Here is a 15,681-nt window from a genome sequence, read left to right as displayed (position 1 = left end):
ATTATGCTTATTTAATGTATAACTAACTAACTCTCTACCCTTTTTAAACCCGAAGTTTCATGGCTGCAGCAACACATGCCTTGCATCTGTCCCTGTCCTGAGCAAGATCTATATACTCCTTTCCTTCCCCACCAATTTCCTTTAGGTCCATCTCTACATTATCCCTCCATCTTTGTTTTGGTCTTCCTATTGGTCTTTTACCATCAGGTTTCCCAACAAGAATCCTGTATACTCTTCTTTCCTCTCCCATTCGTACCACATGATCTACACACCTAAGTCTTCTTGATTTAATCATTCTAATAATATCTGGACATGAATACAAATTATGTACTTCTAATTTATGTAACCTTCTCCACTCATTTGTCTCCTCATCTGTTTTAGGCCCAAATATTTTCCTAAGGATCTTATTTTCAAATAGTCTCAATTTATGTTCCTTTTTCAATCTAAGGGACCAGGTTTATTTACTGTATTTAACTTTTATTTTTTGTAATTAACAAAAATTAAAAGCTTATACTGTAGTTATTATATCTTTTTCTATCAGCTTATTTTGAAATTAATATTATTAGTTACAGTCTTTGATTTATAACTATATTGCTTTTTTATCAATTTATCTAAGAGTACACGCAGACAAACACATGTGTACACACGTTTATGTAAATAGATATGCCTTTTTTCAATATTTTAGTATGAAGATTGCACTTTAGCTATTTAAGCAAGGGTAGGAAAGGTAGGATTTCTGAGAATTTGTTGCAGGATTTTGTTGTCCAAGTATAGATGAGAACTGAGCTGGGAGACTGTTTTGAACATTTTCATGAGAGTTTGCATGTGAACTGTATGCAAATTGAGCACTATTGACTGTGCATGCTTCTAAGTTTTGCTGTTATTTCACATCAACTTTGTGAGACTGTAGACAGTTTTCCTATTTCAAGTAGTTTTTATTGATTGTATTTGTATATGTTTTGGGGAATTAGCAGTTTTATGTTATGAGGCAGTTTGTTGTAGAATATTTTTACCGGATTGTTTTGAGATATTGAGTGTCTGCTGTTTTACTTGTAATTATTTTCCTTCTTGTGTTGTGTATTTGACTATATTTTGTCCAAGTTCGTAGTATTTAGAATAATTGTTATTGACTTGTAGATGTAGGGAGTAATAATCCTTTGCAAGATGCTCTATACTTTAGTCTGAACATTATTCTTAGTGTTCACTTTTGAAGCCTTACTATTCTGGTAGTATTATTAATGTAGAGGTAAATTAGGCTGAAATGTAGGCATTTTTCTGATACATTATACTCACTTAGTTGTTTCAGCAGGTAGAAGTTGCATGATGGTTTACTGCTGATGATGTTAATTTGCTCTTCTTATGTACTACGTATGATGTAGCTTACTTGAGTAATTGGAATTTTCTACTGAAAAAGGATTGCTTGTCTATTTTATTCCTATGTTATTGAGTTTGTCCATAAGCAAGCCATGTTTTTACTCTATCCTATGCCTTGGAAGTATCTAGATATATTGTGTTTGCAGTTTTATGTTTCTCTAAGGTTTCAGCTATGTAGTTTTTTTTAAACTGTGCTATGGGTGTGACTATTGATTTCTCTTTCTGGATGCCATGTTGGTTTCTGTGTATCCCTCTTGCTGCTTGAATTTGACTTAGGTTGTTTGCTTTTTCTTTTCTTAGATCTTTATATGTTTATTTGTTCAGTATTTTTTATTTTTTTATTATAATTACTTTAATTGTATATTAACTAACATATTTTACTTTAACAACAAAAAAAATTACTGTAGTATAAGAACTTCTACTAACAAAAATGTACTATTATAACTTTTAATTTTAGAAAATTGTATTTTTAAAACTTTAAATTTGAAAAATTGAGTTTTAATTACTTTAATTTTACATTAACTAACAAATTTTACATTAACAACAAAATAATTTACCGTAGTATAAAAACTTCTACTAACAAAAATATACTATTATAACTTTTAATTTTAAAAAATTGTATTTTTAAAACTTTAACTTTGAAAAATTGAATTTTAACACACTTTGATTTTAACAATGTACTTTGATTTTTTTATGTAAACGAATATTAAAATATTTGGGCCTAAAACAGATGAGGAGACAAATGAGTGGAGAAGGTTACATAAATTAGAAGTACATAATTTGTATTCATGTCCAGATATTATTAGAATGATTAAATCAAGAAGACTTAGGTGTGTAGATCATGTGGTACGAATGGGAGAGGAAAGAAGAGTATACAGGATTCTTGTTGGGAAACCTGATGGCAAAAGACCAATAGGAAGACCAAAACAAAGATGGAGGGATAATGTAGAGATGGACCTAAAGGAAATTGGTGGGGAAGGAAAGGAGTATATAGATCTTGCTCAGGACAGGGACAGATGCAAGGCATGTGTTGCTGCAGCCATGAAACTTCGGGTTTAAAAAGGGTAGAGAGTTAGTTAGTTATACATTAAATAAGCATAATATTTGGATTGTACGTAGAGAATATAACAAATGTACAATGCATTGTGCGAAAACTGTCAACTTTGCATTATAAGCAGAAAATTAAACCAGTTTGCCCTAGAAATACATTTTAAGAATAGCCCAAAATAGCATGCGTAATAGAAAATTAAGAAAACTTTCTGATGCATAAAAGTACTGACTAGTGCTGAATGAATCAATTACTGTAAAATATTATTCTCTGATTCAAGTAATTTAACTGTATCTTTTGTGTGTAAAATATAATTGTTAGTTGCGCTGATAAGTACAAATATTAACTTTATACGCCTTCATACACTCTAAATAACATAACTTTGATATATAAATTAGTAACAATTTGTTAAAATTAAGTAAAAGTGTAGAATTGTTTTCTTAAATAAATATAAAGTATTAGTAAAAATACTAAACAAATAATTTCTTCTTTTCCTATTTAAAGAATGCCAAGCAGTGTAAACCAGTTGTTAGTGGCTAAATAACATAAAATTTGAAGGCAGTAACAATATTTTAAAAAAATACTGTTTTTTACCTAACTTTGTGAACTAGTACATTTTGTCAAATTATAAATAAAATATACCTATTTCTTTGATATTTGTACTAAAGTGAAGAAAATGTTACTAAAGCTTGGCTAGTACAGCAAATCTTAGACTTTTAGCTTTATTTGTCCGTAACTGGATATAATTGTAACTTGTTAATCTCGCCAAACACAATTTTTACCTCAATTTTGGAAGCTAGCTGAACTTTAGCGTTACGAATTACATATAGTGAAGACCTCTATAGTGGAAAAATACACCCAGTCTGTAAAAAATTTGGAAATGTTGTCTCCTTCTCTGTCGAACCAGACCAAGAGTGTTCTCAAATGTTTCAATATATTTCTTAACATAACCAACTTTTCAAGAAAACAATACCTTGTGCCCAGATAGCTTAGTTGGTATAGCGTTAGGCTTTTAACCTATCTGTCCAGGGTTCGAGTCCCTGTCTGGGCGATTACAATTTTTAAATTTTGTCATCGGATCTTGTGCAGAATAGATATAAAATATGTTTACAGTCTAACAGATTATTATTTATCTTAAAATTTTGCAAATAAGCTTTTGAGTTTCTCAAATATCAGCATCTTTAGCTAACAGTACAGCATAACCAGTATTATTATGATAGAAAAATTCTGGTGGTAGAAACTACACCTACTGTAATATCTCTGTGGTATTAACTTACATGCAGCCCATAACTTTTGGGACTGTTTCTCCTCCGTTACATTTCCTCGCCATTTACCCTTAGCGTCGCGATTAGCCTCAGAAGCAAAAACAGCAAAATCTTATATTTGTTCTTTTTATATCTCTGAAACCACCTATACTATAGAACTACATTTAATAAATTTTACAGTCTTCCTGTTTGATCTGTTAAATAATCCAATCAATGAAAATATAGTTGCATAGAAAAATCTGTTTTTCAGATACTTTAATCGGGTAATCTGCTTTTGCGTATTTCCTCAGAAATATACACAATCATAGTTCTTTATAAATTTAGCACCTGATATAGAATACGTCGAAGTCTAGTTAGAGTTGGCCTGTAAGTGCTTCTGGTACAAGTAGTTACTTGAAAAAGCAAATATTGGGTGTATAAAAAATAGCATTCTCGTGAAACAGTAAAAATCAAGCTCATTTCCTCGTAATATTAGCTGTAAGTGCTTCTTGCAGATTAACAAAGCTCTGGCGTGTGGTCCTACGTCACCTATAATCCTTTGTAACGTTCATGTTGTCCTATAAATTGTCGCTATACATACTAAGTCCCTAGTTACACCCTAAGCTTTTAGTTTCAATCAGATAATTTCAGTGTTCAGATAGTGATTGTAGCCTCGTATAATAAACCAAATGGAAATAACCCAAGTGTTGATGCACCCAAAAAGCCAGTAATACTTCAAAAATACTTTGAAAAAGGCTATAAGGCTAAATTATTCTTCTAGCATAGAAAAAAGTTTAGCAAGTGGACCTATGGTCCATATAGTCAGTCGTCTGTGAACTTCGTCTTGTCCTGTGAATTGTCAATATATTGATAAATGGTTATATATTTAAAAAAAAAAAAAAAAGGAACAATGTTGGTAAGCGTCCAGTTATGGACCCATCGGTAAAGGAATTTCAGTCTTTATAGACACACAATAATTTTCGTTACACTAAAAATTTGGCCTCGTATAAAGGTAAATAGTCGAAATGATAAACATTTCGTGTACTTTATCCAGTAAGCCTTAGCTATAAAGACAATAACAGCGTTACAGACATAAACATTAAGCAAGCTTTGATATTCTAGTGGCACATAATAAATATAAAATATCCTTTAAAATACTCTGACAAATAGTTGTGGGTTATCTGAGATCAAAAATTTCAAGCCCTCTCTCCTGCATAAATAGGCTCTAGAATTCACTAAGCCTCAAAATAATATTGGGTACATAAAAAAAAAGCAGATGGAGAGTGATGCTGATCGCATCATCTCCAAACAGCAAAAACAAAAGTATATGGATGGAGCCCTACCTGATATATTTAGAAAACTTTACCTAGTATAAGAGTAACAAAATACTCAGCAAACTCTAAAATAAACAAACTTTCCTACGTAGCAGGCGTAACCTGACCTAAAGAAATACATATAGAAATACAGAACCAAAAATAGCATAGTGGAAATCAGTAAACCCTAATAATAATAATAATAATATATTCTGTGGCTTACATTTTAGCTAAAAATACTTTTTCTTTAGTGTTTTTGAAAATATTTAAATAAATACTAAACTCTAAGTTAAAAATTTGTAAATGTATATATGATACAAAACAAAATAAATAAGAATTAATACATACCCTGCAAAAAATCAGTAAAAAAGTTGAAAACATCTCTTTGTGCATCCAAAATATAATAACAAATCCTTCCTGACTGGATTAAATTGTGTTATTTGAGTAATATTAAGCCTAAACTTGTAAAATAAAAGGGTAAAACTTGACGAAACACACTTCATGTGTACAAAATTTAATTCAAAACACATCTAAATTGTGTTATTTGAGTAAACGTGGAGAATAATCCTGTAAACTTGGAAAAAATCTCTCTCTCTCTCTCTCTTTCTCTCTCTCTCTCTCCCTCTGTGTGTGTGTGTGTGTGTGTGTGTGTGTGTGTATGTCCAAAATGTAATAAAAGACACGATCAAATCGTGCTATTTGAGTAAATATTAGGCTAAACTTGTGAAATAAACAGATAAAAGTTGAGAACACAAACTTTCTGTGCCGAAAATGTAACTAAAAGTCTTTCCTGAACAGATTGAATTGTGTTATTTGAGTAAATATTAGGCTAAACTTGTGAAATAAACAAATAAAAATTGAGAACACACACTTTGTGTGTCGAAAATATAACTAAAAGTCTTTCCTTAACAGTATAAATAGTGTTATTTTGGTAAAAATAGGTATAAATTTGTGAAATAAACAGATAGAAGTTGAGATCACACACTCTGTGTGTCGAAAATGCGACTAAAAGTCTTTCCTGAACAGATTGAATTGTATTATTTTGGTAATAATAAGCCTAAACTTGTGAAATAAACAGATAGAAATTGAGATCACACACTCTGTGTGTCGAAAATATAACTAAAAATTTATTCCTGAACAGATTGAATTGTGTTATTTTGGTAATAATAAGCCTAAACTTGTGAAATAAACAGATAGAAGTTGAGAACACACACTTTGTGTGTCGAAAATGTAACTAAAAGTCTTTCCTGAACAGATAGAATTGTGTTATTTGAGTAAAAAAATAGGCATAAACTTGTAAATAATAAATTAAAAGTTGAAAAAATCTCTTTGTAAATACAAAATTTAATAAAAAATGTTGCCTGAATAGTATAAATAGTGTTATTTTGGTAAAAAAAAATTAACATAAAATTGTAAAATAATAAGTTAAAAGTTGAAAAAATGTCTTTGCGAGTCCAACATTTAATAAAAAATGTTGCCTGAATAGTATAAATAGTGTTATTTTGGTAAAAATAAGGATAAGCTGGGAAAATATTTGACATAAAGTCAAAGTTTGGTAAAAAAATAAACTCAAAATTAAGTTAAATAGCACACAGTAACATACATTTACTACCTAAATCAATAATCAAAGGGTCCTAGGTTTGTTACCCCGTGATAAAAGCAAATAGTGAAAACTGTAGGCCCCGTCCCTAATAGCTCTCCCTTCTTCATAGTACAGATAAAAAAAACCTGCGCTAAAGCGTCCTGTGCCTTGAAGGCAAACCTGAGCGGAATATTAATTGGCGGCGGAAACCAGTTCTACAAGCGACGCATAGCTTCAAAACATTTGACCCTTCCTGCGCATTCCCTCTTGCGTACTGGTTAACCTTGGGAAAAAAACCGGTTCTGAAAATCTACCGACGCGTTCTCTGATTGGTCAATCGGGTTCCTTCTTTGTTCTGACGTTGTGACGTCATTTGACCTTGACCGCACTTCCCCCAAATTCCTTTCTCCTCTACCTGCGCGAAGTTCACCCTTGTCTGTCTGGCATCAGACTCAGCTCACACGTTATACATAGTTCGTCTCCGCTCAATATATTACATGCCATATAACATTATTACATAGTACTAATTAATAACGTTACATATCGCGGGTTCGAGGACCGGGACCGTCTTCTTTCGTACCATTACCAGCGTTCATAGCGGTTCATAAACCATAGAAAACTTATTTTCAATATTATAAACATTAATTATTATAGTTTCATACATTACATACTTTGAAGTAATGAATATAAAACCATATGCATAGCGTTTAGTACCTCTAATTACCTTCTATATACATATTTTTCATAAAATAAATAATTATATATTCATAAAAAGTTATAAACATGCAAATACATAAATGTAAAGTACTCTAAGTACATGCAAATAAGTTCTAAGTACATGCGAATTAATTAAAACCCGTGCAAATTAGTTATAAGTACGTGCAAATAAAAGACCACCCACGTGCACTAATTGCCACTATCTCGGTCAACAACTACTTTCGTCTAAAGATGGTCTAACACTAGTCATACATTGGTGTAAAACTTTGGTGAACCAACTCTGCAACTTGCTAGAAAACTGCTACTAAGTCTAATTCTACTGTATTGCTATTGTTTTTCAGGAAATAGATCTGTCGATTATCGCCACACTGCACTGGCAGGATAAAAGGATTGTTATAACCAAGAAAACCGGAAATAATAAAGCCAAGCATCCTCTAGAACCAGAGGACGCTGTGAAATTTTGGACTCCGGACTTCCACATCAAAGGAATGAAAGGGGTGGGCGGAACTGAGTCTGGTAAAACCATACAGTACCTCATGATGTCGGAAGATGCAACACTGACTCTATCTGTAATGTGAGTATGATGGCTGAAGTTGTTTGAAGGTATGTTATCATTGTTAGTAGGCTGTAACTGCAAATTCATAGCAGCAGTATGTTGTTCAATACTGACTAACGTAGGCGTAGCTAGTGGATTTGATTTCGGTGTGCACCAGGTAAAAAATAAAGTTTGAAAATTAACTATGTACTAACTAAACCAAACTCCATAGCGCCCTCTAAAAGAGATCGTCCACTGAGACGCCGGAAACGTGCCTCCCCGAACATCCAAGTGGAAAATTCCATGTGCCTTTACGAGAGTAGTCCGTCCAGGTTACCGCGCCGTCATGCTCCGAATCACGCCGCCGCGCGGAACATTTTCCATGCTCGGCTACAGCGGTGCCGAGAATGACGCTTGCCGGAGATACACGAAGAAACGCGGGATTACACGAGTGGGCATTCGGAGACGCGGCCAACGAAAAATTTCCACCCTAGAAACCTTCAGACTTCTGACACGGAATTTCCGCGCGTTTCCCTGTAGTGGGCGTTACATTATTTCATTTCAACAGAAGCAGACAACAGAAGACGCGTTTCTCCGCGTCTCAGTGGGCGTTAAGCTTACCAGTCCTGAGAGAGCGGCTCTTTCATTGGGTGGTCAGCGCATGGAGTCCCATCGCCGCTGTTTTCTGGCTTTCGGGACTGGAGCCCGCTAGTTCTACTTTTCAAGCAGTTCCCCAATTGTCCACACGAGGCTGGGTCAACGCCGAAGTTTTGGCCTCTCTCACCGGAGCGCTAATCATTTGACGCAGAACTCGAAAATTAACTACAGCGACAGGAGAAATAGTTTTAGAGGGCTCTCGCTTACTTTCCAGGATATTTTTACGGTAACAAAATAAATTATATCTGATTTTAAAATTCATAGTAGGTAATTGAGACAATAATGGCCGTATGAATGAAACCTTTCAAAGTTTCCCTTCATATCGCTATATTGTTCTCGAAATAATAACACTAACTCAGTGGCGTGCTGGGGATCATAAACCCTATTTGGCGCAGTATTCCTAAAAAAACCGTCAGAAGGCAGGAAAATATGACAAGATGAAGCACTAAAAGAAGTATACCTACCCCCTTTCGAAAATCCTGGGTATGCCACCGCAGTAAAATGTGTTTTTCGAGCGTGCGTGTTTTAGTCTCATTGACAAAACACCCTTGCCAATAATGCAATATTATAAAAATAAATTAAAATGAAGAAACGACACAACGACATATACTTTTTCCTACTTTTCTCGATACCAACGACACAAACATTCATGCCTTACCCTGGATTCGAACGAAATAGTGCAATTTCACTGAAGAAAATCCAGTGTAACAACAAGCAGTTACAGGAAGGTAAATTTGTATTACCTTTGTTACTTGGAAAATCTCTCATATACAGAGTGCGTCACGGGAAACGGACTCTTTTCAAATAGAGAATTCGAAGCAGGGAGCAATTTAAGGCTCGGTTCGGATCACCTCGGTTGGACCCCGCTCGACGTGGCAGCAGTACATGCAATGTTAGTTGCAGTCATGTCGCCGTGGACATTTGAGCATCGTTTGCTCGCACACGAGTCATGACAGTTTTTCGTGTAAAGTAGCGAGTCGATTATTGAAACACAACGGCGCCTTCGAAGGCGCCGTGTCAATATCGGGCGTCATGAATCCATTCCCCACTTTTCACGAAACTGTATTATGCGAAAAAACGATGCTCAAATGTCCACGGCGCCATGGCTGCAAGCAGTGTTGCCACAATCTGTAAGCACAATTTCCCTTTGCAATTGGTAAAATTTCCCTTTTTCACCCATTTTTCCCTTCATCTAAAGAATTATTATTATTAATAATAATAATAATAATTAAATATTATCCTTGACCCATGTTCGTATGTATGTATAAAATGTTAATCAATTTAACTTATATATTCTACGACGCCAGGGGTGCCGGGTTCGAATCCCGGCCTTGGCAAGTAGTGTGATTGATACTATTATAAGGACAACAAATGATGAACCCCCCTCAGGCAGATTTGGCTACACTTAAAACTAGCTCAACATGCCCATATGAGTTTTTTGCTCAAGTGTGGCACCCTGTCTAATCCAAGATTTTTGTAAAAATGCCCTCGGGAATTTCCCGAAACTACAGTGTACAAATGATGAGCCCCCTCAGATTGATTTGCCCACACTTACAAAAGGCACTTCTGTCAGATTGTTGTCCATAAGCTTGTTAAAAATATGCCACTCTTGATATTTTTTTTGGCTACACTTAAAATTAAGCCAAGATGCTTATAAAACACACACACACACACACACACACACACACACACACACACCCACACACACACACACACACACACACACACCTACACAACCACACACACACACACACACACACACACACACACACAAAGCACATTGTTGAACCCAACTGATATTTTTTATTAAGTATAGAGTTTTGATTTGAACCCCAAGAAATTTTATATAAATACCAAAGCCAAAAAATATTAACACACATACACACACACACACACACTAAATATACAAAACACACTGATGAACCCAACTGATATTTTTTTATTAAGCATAGAATTTTGATTTGAACCCCAAGAAATTTTATATAATAAACATAACAAAATTCTAATATTTATTTTTGTTTAACAGGTACAACAAATTCTGAGCACATAAGGAGTTTCTGATGAATACAAGGCAGCAGCAGCAGCAAGCAAATAACTTATAGAAGGCAGTGTGTATCCTATCTAATTGCATGGATAATCTTGACACAGGATTTTTTGAGAGAAGGTGTATTTCAAAATACATAAAATCTAAGTCACTTGTTGATGATTTAAAGCTTAGATTCTTTGGCCTGTCCGAGTATGACCTGTTTGCTGTACAGAATGAGACTGAGATGCAGTGGGTGCTTGCCAGTGACAGGCCATTCCAATGCCTATATCTCAACTTTATCAGCAATTTTGAAAAGCTTGTCTACAGCAGGTTCAGGAGAATTGTTGGATCTTTTGTTAATTTTTATACAGACAGGTGCCATTATTATTTAAGGTTGAATTTGTTTGACAATTATTGGTTCAACAATTGCTATGAGCATTGTTTTGAGTATAGGATGCCCATGATTGCATCTCAGAGTTTAAATTGGAGACATTATAAATATTCAAATAAAATTATTAACAAGATATCTAAAAATAAGAAGATTGAATTTGTTACAACTGATAATGGGAATTTGTACAGTGGTGAAGATTTCAATCCAAAGTTTGTATCTTATTCCAATTATATATATTTGAATGAGCTTGTCATGTATTTTATAAGACAAAAATTTAGAGATTGCACTTATGATTGTATTGTTGAGGCACTGGGGCAGAATAATTTGCATGACATTTGCAACTGTGGGAGAGTTTTGTCCAGCCTCTCAGTGTGATTTCAGGCACAGGAATCTGGCAATTGGGAATCAACCCGCAGCAGACAGCCCTGATTATTTCAGCAGAGACAGCAATCAAGGTAAATAAATATTTGCTGCAAGTGTAATTTAATTCTCTTCTCATCAGTGTAACACATTTCCTGTCTTATGCAGTTCCAAATCCCTGCCCCATCAGTGCTGTAGAAATATCAGCCAGGCTCGGGTCTGTATGCAGGAAGAGGCAAGACATTTGTTTGAAATCTGTTTTGAAGCCTGTACCTAATCACAGCACAGCTCTGTCAGAGATATGGACAATGAGTAATATCTGTAATTAATAATTCAGTAATTATTTCTAACAAGTTTAATTTTCAATAGGCTCTCCTCATCAGTGTAACACATTTGCTGTCTTATGCAGTTCCAAATCCCTGCATAGCAGTGCTGTAGCCAGGCTCGGGTCTGTATGTAGGAAGAGGCATAGTTGAAATCTGCTTGGGTATAATTTTTTGAAGCCTGTACCTCATCACAGCATAGCTCTGTCAGAGGATAGGGACATTGAGTATAAAATCTGTAATCAATAAGTCAGTAATCAATTCTAACAAGTTTAATTTTTAATAGGATCTTCTCATCAGTGTAACAAATTTCCTGTCTTGTTTCACATGCAGTTCCAAATCCCTGTCCCATCAGTGCTGTAGAAATATGAGCCAGGCTCGGGTCTGTATGTAGGAAGAAGCAAGACATTTGTTTGAAATCTGCTTGGGTATAATTTTGTGAAGCCTGTACCTAAACACAGCACAGCTCTGTCAGAGATAGGGACATTGAGTATAAAATCTGTAATCAATATTGTCACTAATCAATTCTAACAAGTTTAATTCTTTTCTCATCAGTGTAACAAATTTCCTGTCTTGTTTCACATTCAAATCTCTGCTCATCAGTGCTGCAGCCAGGCTTGGGTCTGTATGCAGGAAGAGGCAAGATATTTGTTTGAAATCTGCCTGGGTATAATTTTCTGAAGCCTGTACCCATCACAGCATAGCTCTGTCAGAGATAGGGACATTGAGTAATAATTAATAATTATTCTTGTCAGTAATCAATTCTAACAAGTTTAATTTTTAATAGGTTCTTCTCATCAGTGTAACAAATTTCCTGTCTCATGCTGTTCCAAATCCCTACCCATCATCAGTGCTGTAGAAATATCAGCCAGGCTCGGGTCTGTATGTAGGAAGAGGCAAGATATTTGTTTGAAATCTGCTTGGGTATAATTTTCTGAAGCCTGTACCTAATCACAGCACAGCTCTGTCAGAGTGTAACAAATTTCCTGTCTTGTTTCACATGCAGTTCCAAATCCCTGCCCAGCAGTGCTGCAGCCAGGCTCGGGTCTGTATGCAGGAACAGGCATGATATTTGTGAAATCTGCTTGGGTATAATTTTCTGAAGCCTGTACCCATCACAGCACAGCTCTGTCAGAGATAGGGACATTGAGTAATATCTGTAATCAATAATTAATAATTATTCTTGTCAGTAATCAATTCTAACAAGTTTAATTTTTAATAGGCTCTTCTCCTGTCTTGTTTCACATGCAGTTCCAAATCCCTGCCCATCAGTGCTGTAGAAATATCTTCCAGGCTCGGGTCTGTGTGTAGGAACAGGCAAGATATCTGCTTGGGCATAATTTTTTGAAGCCTGTACCCATCACAGCATAGCTCTGTCAGAGATAGGGACATTGAGTATGTATTATTACTGCACCTGCCCCATCTAACATGTTGCTGTGTTTCTTCAATACATTAGTCATAATCAATAAAATATTCAGAACAAACCTCTATAAGATATGACAACCTGCAACGATCTGGATGTATGAGATGTTTTATTTTCTGTATTTTTCAGGCTCTCTTGTTACAATCTTGTTTCTCTCTCCAACATTGCCATCACTATAATTCCACATGTTCTATGCTAACAACTTCAAACCTGAAAACATATCTGTAATCAATAATTAATAATTATTCTTGTCAGTAATCAATTTTAATATTTAATTTTTAATAAATTCTTCTCATCAGTGTCCTGTCTTGTTTCACATGCAGTTCCAAATCCCTTCCCATCAGTGCTGCAGCCAGGCTCTGGGTCTGTGTGCAGGAAGTTTGTAGTTGAAATCTGCTTGGGTATAATTTTTTGAAGCCTGTACCTCATCACAGCATAGCTCTGTCAGAGATAGGGACATTGAGTATAAAATTATTATTGCACTATATTTTAAAACTTGCCCCATTTAACATTGTTGTGTTTCTTCATAATCAATAAAATATTCAGAACAAACCTCTATAAGATATGACAACTTGCAATAATCTGGATGTTTGAGATGTTTTATTTTCTGTATTTTTCAGGTTCTCTTGTTACAATTTTGTTTCTCTCTTCAACATTGCCATCACTATAATAATATCTGCCACATGTTCTATGTTAACAATTTCATAATCGATGCAAAAAAATAAATTTGAAAATATATCTGTAATCTAATCAATTCTAATATTTAATTTTCAATAGGTTCTTCTCTTGTCTTGTTTTACATACAGTTCCATCCCTGCTCATCAGTGTTGTAGAAATATCAGCCAGGTTCGGGTTTGTGTGCAGGAAGAGGCAAGATATTTGTTTGAAATCAGCTTGGGTATAATTTTTTGAAGCTTGTACCTCATCACAGCATTGTTCTGTCAGAGGATGGGGACATTGTATTATTATTGCAAAACTTGCCCCATCTAACATGTTGCTGTGCTTCTTCATAAATCAAAAAAATATTCAGAATAAATTTCTAAAAGATATGACAACCTGCAACAATCTGGATGTATGAGATGTTTTATTGAATTTTATGTTTCTGTATTTTTCAGGCTCTCTTGTTATAATCTTGTTTCTCTCTGAAACATTGCCATCACTATTCAAACCTGAAAACATATCTGTAATCAATAATAATTATTCTTGTCGGTAATCAATTCTAATAAAACAAATTTCCTGTCTTGTTTCACATGCACATGTTCCAAATCCCTGCTGATCAGTGCTGCAGCCAGGCTCGGGTCTGTATGTAGGAAGAGGCAAGATATTTGTTTGAAATCTGCTTGGGTATAATTTTTTGAAGCCTGTACCTCATCACAGCATTGTTCTGTCAGAGGATGGGGACATTGTATTATTATTGCAAAACTTGCCCCATCTAACATGTTGCTGTGCTTCTTCATAAATCAAAAAAATATTCAGAATAAATTTCTAAAAGATATGACAACCTGCAACAATCTGGATGTATGAGATGTTTTATTGAATTTTATGTTTCTGTATTTTTCAGGCTCTCTTGTTATAATCTTGTTTCTCTCTGAAACATTGCCATCACTATTCAAACCTGAAAACATATCTGTAATCAATAATAATTATTCTTGTCGGTAATCAATTCTAATAAAACAAATTTCCTGTCTTGTTTCACATGCACATGTTCCAAATCCCTGCTGATCAGTGCTGCAGCCAGGCTCGGGTCTGTATGTAGGAAGAGGCAAGATATTTGTTTGAAATCTGCTTGGGTATAATTTTTTGAAGCCTGTACCTCATCACAGCATTGCTCTGTCAGAGATAGGGACATTGAGTAATCAACAATTAATAATTATTCTTGTCAGTAATCAATTCTAACAAGTTTAATTCTTCTCATCAATGTAACAAATTTCCTATCTTATGCAGTTCCAAATCCCTGCCTATCAGTGCTCAGCCAGGCTCGGGTCTGTATGTAGGAAGAGGCAAGATATCTGCTTGGGTATAATTTTCTGAAGCCTGTACCTCATCACAGCACAGCTCTATCAGAGATAGGGACATCTGTCTTGTTTTATATGCAATTCCAAATCCCTGCCCATCCGTGCTGTAGAAATATCAGAGCTATGCTGTGATGCTGTTTTTAAGTACAAGCTTCAAAAATTATACCCAAGCAGATATCTTGCCTGTTCCTGCATACAGACCAGAACCTGGCTGATCAGAAATAGGGACATTGTACTATTACTGCAAAACCTGTCCCATCTAACATATTGCTGTGTTTCAATCTGGATGTATAAGATGTTTTTTTGTTCTGTATTTTTCAGGCTCTCTTGTTACAATCTTGTTTCTCTCTGCAACATTGCCCTGCCTCATGTTCTATGATTATATGCTCTAACAACTTCATATGAAAACATATCTATAATCAAGTAATCAATTCTAACAAGTTCAATTCTTAATAGGCTCTTCTCATCAGTGTAAAAAATTTCCTGTCTTGTTTTGCATGCAGTTCCTGCCCATCAGTGCTCAGCCAGGCTCGGGTCTGTATGCAGAAAAAAGCAAAATATTTGTTTGAAATCTGCTTGGGTATAATTTTTCTGAAGCATCACAGCATAACTCTGTCAGAAATAGAGACATTGGGTATTACCTCCTTATCCTGTATTTTTTTGTTTTATAGCA

The sequence above is a fragment of the Lepisma saccharinum genome, chromosome 24 (genome assembly GCF_977018435.1).
Source record: "Lepisma saccharinum chromosome 24, izLepSacc3.1, whole genome shotgun sequence".
Taxonomy (NCBI): Eukaryota; Metazoa; Arthropoda; class Insecta; order Zygentoma; family Lepismatidae; genus Lepisma; species Lepisma saccharinum.
The sequence above is the reverse complement of the archived record's forward strand: the minus strand, read 5'-3'. Positions refer to the sequence as shown.